The sequence below is a fragment of the Pseudophryne corroboree genome, chromosome 1 (genome assembly GCF_028390025.1).
Source record: "Pseudophryne corroboree isolate aPseCor3 chromosome 1, aPseCor3.hap2, whole genome shotgun sequence".
Lineage (NCBI taxonomy): Eukaryota > Metazoa > Chordata > Amphibia > Anura > Myobatrachidae > Pseudophryne > Pseudophryne corroboree.
Window position 1 is genome coordinate 1,009,178,578 of NC_086444.1, and position 9,965 is coordinate 1,009,188,542.

At 39.5% G+C, this 9,965-nt stretch overlaps 4 pseudogenes; 3 read left to right on the plus strand and 1 right to left on the minus strand.

Annotated features, from left to right (window-relative positions):
- The first annotated feature begins 550 nt into the window (after positions 1-550).
- Positions 551-669, plus strand: LOC134937397 (5S ribosomal RNA; annotated as a pseudogene).
- A 473-nt stretch (positions 670-1,142) lies between these two features.
- On the plus strand, positions 1,143-1,261 carry LOC134937408 (5S ribosomal RNA; annotated as a pseudogene).
- Positions 1,262-7,759: 6,498 nt separating this feature from the next.
- On the minus strand, positions 7,760-7,879 carry LOC134943596 (5S ribosomal RNA; annotated as a pseudogene).
- Positions 7,880-9,202: 1,323 nt separating this feature from the next.
- Positions 9,203-9,322, plus strand: LOC134944078 (5S ribosomal RNA; annotated as a pseudogene).
- Positions 9,323-9,965: the final 643 nt, after the last annotated feature.

Sequence of the window (9,965 nt, forward strand, 5' to 3'; positions counted from 1 at the left end):
ACCGCGGCACCCCCTTTCTTTCCCACAGGGTTCATTATGCACTTCCCCACTTAATAGGGGAAAGCTGGTAAATCCACACTATGTGATATATACAGTTATTTATATTTTTATGATTATCATGCTCAATTTCTCTTCTGGTGCATAACTACTGGGTAAGGGTGGAGAAGGAGTAACCCTTTTACAAAGGGACATTTGTAATTTGCAATTACCATATATGCTTTAATCAAATATTACTGACATTGACTATACTGTAGACACAATTTTTTTTTATTGTTCTGATCATTTCAGAGAGGGCATTATCAAGCCCTCCTGCTTCTTAGGCTGATTGGGAGCACATTTGCCCTTTGGTAATATCAATATAAAGACCGTACAATCAGTATTATTGTTTGAATTTAGATCACCACTGATCAGATCTTCCAGCAAAAAATATATCAGTTTATATTATTATCATTATTTATCTCCGACCATATATAATCTAATATTCATTCATTTTGTGATTGATCCTGGGTCCCAATACAATCGGAAAAGAGTGCCTAGGAGAAAAAAATTCACCTACGGTCAGACCGCACTGAGTATGCCCAAACTCGTCTGATCTTGGAAGCCAAGCACTGCAGGGCCTGGTCAGTACCTGGATGGGGAACCACCAGGGAATACTAGGTACCGTAGGTATTTTACTCTCCAAACAGCAATTTGGGACTCATTATATTAATCCTATTTCAGGTCAATAGTATTTGACAGATTATATTGGAACTAATATTTACTATATTGTAGATACGTTTTCCATTTGTCCTGATCATTGCAGAGACTACAAAGCCCATTTGCTGCTTGGGCTGTTTTTGAGCACGACTGCAATAGAGTCTCTACTATTCTACCACTGTGGGCACTATTAAGCCCTCCTGCTGCCTAGGCTGATTGGGAGCACAATTTCTGTTTGGTAATATCCATCTCAGGGCTGCATAGCCAGTATTATTGTTTGAAGTCAGAAACACCACTGATCAGATTTCCCAGCAAAAAAATTTCTAGGTCTATTGCACTATTATCATCATTTATCTCTGATCATATATAATCCAATATCCATTCAATTTGTGATTGATCCTGGGTCCCAACACAATCGGAAAACGGTGCGCCTAGGAGACAGATTTACCTACGGTCAGACCGCACTGAGTATGCCCAAACTCGTCTGATCTTGGAAGCCAAGCACTGCAGGGCCTGGTCAGTACCTGGATGGGGAACCACCAGGGAATACTAGGTACCGTAGGTATTTTACTCTCCAACAGCTTAAGCTACTTGGGACTCATTATATCAATCTGATCTCAGGTCGATAGTATTTGTCAGATTATATCGGAATCGAGGTAGTGACCTCATTCATCTAAACTCCTGTATATGGAGAATATGTATGAATTTCCTTATGGATGAGGGTTCATTTATTTTCGCTCACCTATAACATAATTTTGCACATAACAGGTACATTGGTACTGGCAAACACTCATGCTCTTTAAACATCGATGCCAGCTCTCGCTTTTTCTTAAGTATATATCAATAAAAGTTAATTTTTAATAATTTCATCATTTCAATTTTTTCAAGTGTGCCCAGGAAAAGGCCTATGGTTTCCTTTTTTTGGTCCTTTGTTCTCTCCAAAGGTCCATACCTGTTGTTTCATAGTTGTTATAACTATCTTCCTGGAGCACCACCAACTACTTGCTGAATTTATTATTATAAGTAGGCCTTTATGTTGGTTTAATATATAATTTACTGAACTGAAATCGTTATATCCTGTGCAGATTTATTTTCTTTTGCTATCAATGTCTTCCGGCTCTGGTGTCTCTAGTGTAGCAAACAAACATCAAACAGCGCTAAAAAGAGATGTATATTTTAATAAAAAATTAATTAATGAATATATAAATGTGTACAGATACCGGCAATGGTTGCACTTAAAGTCCTACATACAAAGCAGTTCCAGCTTATTTGTTAGTATAACTGATTAATAATCATGCACAGATGGTGTGTTAGTCTTCGACTAACACACCATCTGTGCATTCGACTAACACACCATCTGTGCATGATTATTAATCAGTTATACTAACAAATAAGCTGGAACTGCTTTGTATGTAGGACTTTAAGTGCAACCTTTGCCGGTATCTGTACACATTTATATATTCATTAATTAATTTTTATTAAAATATACATCTCTTTTTAGCGCTGTTTGATGTTTGTTTGTTTCATGTCTTTTTAGGGGTTGAGTACTCCCCTTTTAACAGCTGCTGTAAAATTGGTGTAATTATTGAGCATTGGCAGAAAGTCATATATAGTTACAATTAGCTCTAGCGCCGGATTTCTGTTTTGTTGTTCGTCTCTAGTGTAGCAGTCCGAGGGAGGGAGGTGAAACCCGTCCGGGTATGCTCCTGTTCCAGGATGAACTCAAGCATGCTGTAGTACCACAGTGTTGTTTTGTGTACCTGGGCCGAACATGCTCCAGACCTTTTGGCATCTTGGATATTTTTATGTTCCTTAAGGAACACCGTGCGCAGGTTTTGTAACTTTTTCCTCACCCATTGTTTGTCAGCACTGGACACAAAGGGCTTACAGTACGCCACTAATTCATCCAATGCTGCATTCCGGCGGACTTTATCCAAATAGCCTTTGGACTTTACTTTCCACAAACATTCGTGGCCGCGGTACATTTCCAAAAGGCCGGTAGTAAAATCAATGTCAGAATCGGTAGACATATCTGTAAAAAAAGTGGGGTACAAATGGTTTTAAAAAGGTATATGGTTAAATGTTATTGTGAAATGTTTATATGGTTCAATGGTTTTTGTTTACATGGTGTTTAATTTGAAATAATATATGTTTTTAATAAAAAGTTTTTGTTTTTAGTAAAAAGTTTCCTCATTACACAAACAACAATTGTGCTAATGGTCAATTGGGGGGGAGGTGGGGGGTTAAATGACTTTGGGGCCCCTGAAACACATGGTGCAGCATGGCGGTACAGTGGTGGGGAAAACACATGATCTGTAGGGGTTTTAAAATGACTTTGGGCCCACATGAAAATAATAAAATGTGAACAATAATTAGAATACATTGGTGGTCAGTGTGAAAACAATGGTCGTCAGTGTGAATACATTGGTGGTCAGTGTGATCGATTGGAAAACCTACCAAACAAATATCTGATTTATTTGGATCTGGGCTCCTGCTGCGTGATCGCGTGCTGTGCTGCTGATGCTTTGCTGCCGCTGATGGGAGTGTCCTGAATGTCAGTCAAACTTCGTACTATAGATCAAAAGCGATATATCGCGAGCACAAAAACCACACTTTTTTCTTTTCGATTCCATACAATACAAGAATTGTGCTAGGTATCCTCATGTAATGGTTTCCTTTATAGTTGATGGAATCACGGCGGTAACTTTTCCTCATCAATAATTTTCACTCCGGATTTAGATATGTAAATGAGAATATAGACCAATGTGTAGTAATTTCTTATCAGAATTTTATACACCTCTGAGGTGTAAGGTCTAGCCATGGGCCATGGCAGCAGCACCCACCCCCCAAGACTTTCCAGATAGTGGGCATGTCCAGCATCAAAGGGAAGTTAAAGGAAATAAAATTAAATATTATGAGCACATTATATGATACACCTTCAGAATTTAGGAAACTATATCATTCTTTAGAAAGATATATTTTCTTGCTAATTACACCAACCGTATCCCAATCACTATTCACTCAATCTTATATGTCAGCCAAGCAGGCAGACAGAGCATACACTAGATCATCTGCAATCACAGGCTGATACCCCTTTTCCACTAGCTCAAAAAACACGGGTAAATGCACGGGGACGCGCATTTACCCGTGTTTTTTGCAAGCGGAAAAGGGTAAACCCGGATCAAGTGACCAGTGAATCCTACCTGGCTATCTACCTGGGTAGGACACAGGAATGATCCGGGTAGGGTTGTAGTGTAAACGGGAGCCGCGTCGATGCGACACGGCTCCCGTTTACACTGTATGGAAGGGCGGCGCTGGGAGATCATGTGATCTCCCTGCGCCGCCCCTGCCGCGTCACTAGAAGCGTCACCAACCCGGCATATGCCGGGTTGTGACTGCTGATAGGAAAGGGGCTGAGCACGGGTCGCATCAGGGGGCAGCTCCCGTGTCAGGCTCCCGGCTGCGACCCGTGCTCGTAGGTGGAAAAGGGGTATAAGTGGCAAAGTCATTTTCATATATGCAAATTGTTTGGCATCTTATTCATTATGTTTATAAATAGGACCACATGTCCTCAAACAAAACAGGCCCCGCGGGTGCGTCGGCCCACCGGGAATCTTCCCTGTAGACCCTATGGCCAATCCACCTCTGTGTCATGTAGATGGAACTGTGTATACTGAAAAATTATAGAATAAATGAGCTTTAAACTTAACCATTATTATACCTGTATCTTCTTTTGCTGCTATCCCCCATGCACATATTAAACAAGCAATCCAGCATAATGATCTAAGGCAAGTAAAGTAATGCCTATTAATTTAACTAATTAGAATTTTATGTTTGATTTAATACTGTTCTATTTCCTGTTATTTAAATCAGAGGTTTTCTGGGAACATACATAGGGAACAATAATTGTACATAGACAAGTTTGACATATGCACTGACAGCCTAAAGGGAACATTTTTATAATCTCTTCATACTGTACATATTAGTGGGAATTGCTATCCATCTCAGAACAACTCATATTTCTATATTTTCATTCCTACTGTCTGAACTGTTAGCCTGGACTGCTCATGACTACAGCTTTCTGCTGGCAAATCACAATCAGGATTACTTGTCAAAAAAAGAGCCAAAGTCAATGAGTGTTGGTATTAACTATACACATAGCACTCACATTAGGATGCAGTCATGATGTAGACATTTACTATGTGGACCCCACAAGTTATACTGTTGACATGTTTTGAAATGTCGACTTTGAACATGTCGGCATCTGCAGAATGTCAATATGTAAAATGTTGACATTCTGCAGGGACTGGAGTGTTAGGCTATGGGAGAGGATAGTTAACCACTAGGGGGAAAATTAGGGATAGGCTGCGGAATGAGTTAGAATCAGGCACCAGGGGCGTATCTATCCATTGGCAAGGATAGCACATGTCTGGGGCAAGGTAGTAAAATCAAAAAGTAATGCCAGTACCTGTACCTGGTGAGTCACTGTTACTGCCGGCACCTCTGGTAGCTGTAGTTTATTTTGAGTCTGATCACTAGTGTGGTATAACTCACCAGGTGCAGTGCTGACACTACTATTTGTACTACTACTGTTCTGCTGCTACTACAGTATATTTCTTAATAATGGAGCACTCTGGGATACTTGTATATGTATTGTAAGCTTGAGCTTGATATCCAAGATGAAAAAAATTGCCTTAAAGTGTAGTCCTGATTAAGGTTCACACTGACATACTGTTATGTTTGTACAGGCATATGGGTTGAGGGGCACCAGCCCTTTACTTTGCTAAGGTTGCTCAGACCATAGATACACTCCTGTCAAGCACTAGCTGGGGCATAAAGTTAGAGTACCGCAAGACCCAGAAGACACTGCTGGAACCACTGGAAGTGGCAAATCAGATAATTCACTACTAGACCACTGGAACATTTTGTCAACATTCTAATTATGTCAACATAGGCCCCTGTAGTTACAGCTATTTCACTTACCCATTCCTTCTCTGCATTCTATCTCCTCTTGTTAATCTGGTATCACAGCCTGAAACCTTGGTGGGCTCTGATATAATTTTCTAACCCCTATCAAATTGGGCATGCTGGAGAGACTTTATCACCCAGGCTGTATTACACTACCCTTACTGCTAGTAGCTCTGCCCACTTTGTCAATCAACTCTCCTCTCTCAGGTGAGCTCTGGGTCTTGGGTTACATACATAATTACTGACTTCCAAACAGATTCAAAGGTGTTACAAGCAGTGCAAGCAGTGTCGGACTGGGGGATGAAGGGCCCATCGGGGGAATGCTGTTGTAGGGGCCCATGCTTAAGGTTGTGGCCAGCCACCACAGAGGTTTGGCTAACCATTACAGAGTACATGTTCTGTGCCCCTTGGTAAATATATAATAAACCATGTTCTTATGAAGTATAATGTAACATATGTATAATGCATAATTCATAATTCATGTGCACTAGGATAGAGGCTGGAACCTGATCCCTAGAGGAGGAGGAGGGCCCACAGGTAGTGGGGCCTACCGGTGGTTTCCCCTGTTCCCCTGTGGGCCTGTCCGACTCTGAGTGCAAGGGAGGAAGGAACCCATTTGCAGTTTTCAAGATTTCTCTATTGCGCATGCGCAAATCTCCAGGAATATGGCAGAGGCATTAATTTACCAGTGACTTCTGCGCTTCCCAATGGTGGTGTTAAAAATAGCCTGGGTACAGGATGTGCAGTGTGGACCTCCCTAGACACACTGCACCCATTATAGATACATGTTATACCAGGAATTCAAAAACATTTTGGAATAAAATGGTATGCCCCTTTCTTTGTTATAGTGCATTGTCTCACCCTAGAAAGAAAATGATTGTAACAAAAGCTTAATTCATACATAGGTTATGTTGTCTTTGATATATATATATATATTTTAGTTGAAAATTGGTTGTAGAGGGAACAGCACAGATTGAAAGAATTATAATAAATCAGTAATAGTAATAGTCTGAAAACAACTGATAATGGGGGTCATTCCGAGTTGTTCGCTTGGTAAATTTCTTCGCATCGCAGCGATTTTCCGCTTAGTGCGCATGCGCAATGTTCGCACTGCGACTGCGCCAAGTAAATTTGCTATGCAGTTAGGAATTTTACTCACGGCTTTTTCTTCGTTCTGGTGATCGTACTGTGATTGACAGGAAGTGGGTGTTTCTGGGCGGAAACTGCCCGTTTTATGGGTGTGTGTGAAAAAACGCTACCGTTTCGGGGAAAAACGCGGGAGTGGCTGGAGAAACGGAGGAGTGTCTGGGCGAACGCTGGGTGTGTTTGTGACGTCAAACCAGGAACGACAAGCACTGAACTGATCGCACTGGCAGAGTAAGTCTTGAGCTACTCAGAAACTGCACAGAGATGTCTTTTCGCAATATTGCGAATCTTTCGTTCGCAATTTTAAGAAGCTAAGATTCACTCCAAGTAGGCGGCGGCTTAGCGTGTGTAAAGCTGCTAAAAGCAGCTTGCGAGCGAACAACTCGGAATGACCCCCAATAATCAATGAAATGACTTCATAGTCTGGTAACCAAGCACCTTAAGACTTTTCTTCGCCTATATGGTGTATATAGGTTAACTCTCAGTGGTGCTCCCCAGAGTCAAAACATGTATCAAAATAAATACTAAAGAAGCAGAAGAACAGTAGACTCTTGTTGGGGAGCACTCAGTTTCAGACATGCAGAGATTTATTGTAAATATCTGTTAAGATCATAATTTTTATTAATTTTAAGTTAATAATATGGAGTTCAGGTTTTGCCAATACGTGTGAAATTATAAAAATATATTAAACATGATAAATAGCCTTGGCTATAATAAATAAATAGCCGGATTCCTGGTGTTGTAATTAGTGTAATTCTGAGGTATACTCAATAAAGTGGTATTTTTGTGTTACAAAAAGGTTCTTATGACCATCATTTGATCTGCATAAGCAACTTTAAAGAAAGGTTATTGCAGAGGATTGAATCATAGGTCATGTGTCCAATTATCGGTGTCCTGTTTTTATATACTGCTTCTGGTTAGCAAGCGAGTAGATCTACTAAGCGGCCAAAAATTGCAGTATCTGGGGGTTCCAAGGTGGTCTCCCATCCGAGTACTGGCCTTGCCCTCCACTTCTTGGCTTCCAAGATCAGATGAGATTGGGCATCTCCAGTGGGGTATGACCGCAAATTGCTGCGCTTAGACCTCTCGTCTGAATAGACAGTGGTAGCAAGCCTTGATATTTGTCCAAAAAGAATGGAAGGAGTATATACTATTACTCAATTTAAGCAGTAACTGCTTCCACTTATGAATTGGTCTGTGCAGTGATCACAGCCCGATAAATATTTTCACATGTGTATTGATAATCACAGGTGAGAGTGCAGGGAGTAGTAGTAGATTTCCTGCTTTTAAATTAACACAGTACAGTAATTATGGTCTCTAAGATTGTGACCATAAATATACCACAAAAATATGATAAATCATATATTTCCATATACCTGGAATTTGAAACAGTCCTTCAGAAGTAACAGTTCCTTTGTCATAGGATTAATTTAATGCACCTATGTCTGCATAAACATGGAATAATATGCCACGATATAGCTCATATACTGTTGGAGCTAAGAATTAATACCACAAGCTGAAAATTAATTACCATTGGCGCCTAGAGTTCAATGCCATACACAGTATACTCTCCCATTCAATGCTAAAAATAGCAATTCGTGTATGAGCCAAAAAACTCAAACATAGATTAGTAGGCCACAGTATAGCCCATATACCGTTAGGGCATAGGGTTCAGTGCCACACACAGTAATTGTGGCTGAAATTTGATATAATCTCTTAATTGATGCTAAAGAATAGCTATTCATATACAGGTAAACAATCATAAGCAGAAATTAATATATCACTCAGTGTAGCTGAAAAAGTAAATTCGCTACACACAGTGGTTATAGCTGAAATATATACAATTTCCTTTTCAGTGCTCAGTATGATGATACATGTGTCAACTGAAACAATTCCTATGTAGCAATTCAGATGCCATGAAAGAATTCACAGATAACTGTTACTGAAAGAATTACAGGCTCTCATTCAGTGCTCCAAAATAACAATTCCTATGATGGAACACACAAGAAACTCATCTATAGTCACTCATAACTTCCTCCAATAGATATGGAACTGTTACTTCTGAAGGACTGTTTCAAGTTCCAGGTATATGGAAATATATGATTTATCATATTTTTGTGGTATATTTATGGTCACAATCTTAGAGACCATAATTACTGTACCGTGTTACTTTAAAAGCAGGAAATCTACTACTACTCCCTGCACTCTCACCTGTGATTATCAATACACATGTGAAAATATTTATCGGGCTGTGATCACTGCACAGACCAATTCATAAGTGGAAGCAGTTACTGCTTAAATTGAGTAATAGTATATACTCCTTCCATTCTTTTTGGATAAATATCAAGGTTTGCTACCACTGTCTATTCAGATGAGAGGTCTAAGCGCAGCAATTTGCGGTCATACCCCACTGGAGATGCCCAATCTCATCTGATCTTGGAAGCCAAGAAGTGGAGGTTCGGGCCAGTACTCGGATGGGAGACCACCTTGGAACCCCCAGATACTGCAATTTTGGCCGCTTAGTAGATCTACTCGCTTGCTAACCAGAAGCAGTATATAAAAACAGGACACCGATAATTGGACACATGACCTATGATTCAATCCTCTGCAATAACCTTTCTTTAAAGTTGCTTATGCAGATCAAATAATGGTCATAAGAACCTTTTTGTAACACAAAGATACCACTTTATTGAGTATACCTCTGAATTACACTAATTACAACACCAGGAATCCGGCTATTTATTTATTATAGCCAAGGCTATTTATCATGTTTAATATATTTTTATAATTTCGCACGTATTGGCAAAACCTGAACTCCATATTATTAACTTAAAATTAATAAAAATTATGATCTTAACAGATATTTACAATAAATCTTTGCATGTCTGAAACTGAGTGCTCCCCAACAAGAGTCTACTGTTTTTCTGCTTCTTTAGTATTTATTTTGATATATATATTTTAACCTACAACTGGAGGTAGATACACTGTAAACATTTTTTTTGCCAGTACCATTTTGAAAAACCATGAATATTTTATTGACCATTAAGTTACATTACCTACTAATTGGCAGTAGGGAAATTCATGTAATTCCATATAATAGAGGAAACATTCAAGTAGTAAGATATATTTATAATCAGCTTTGCATTTTTATTAAG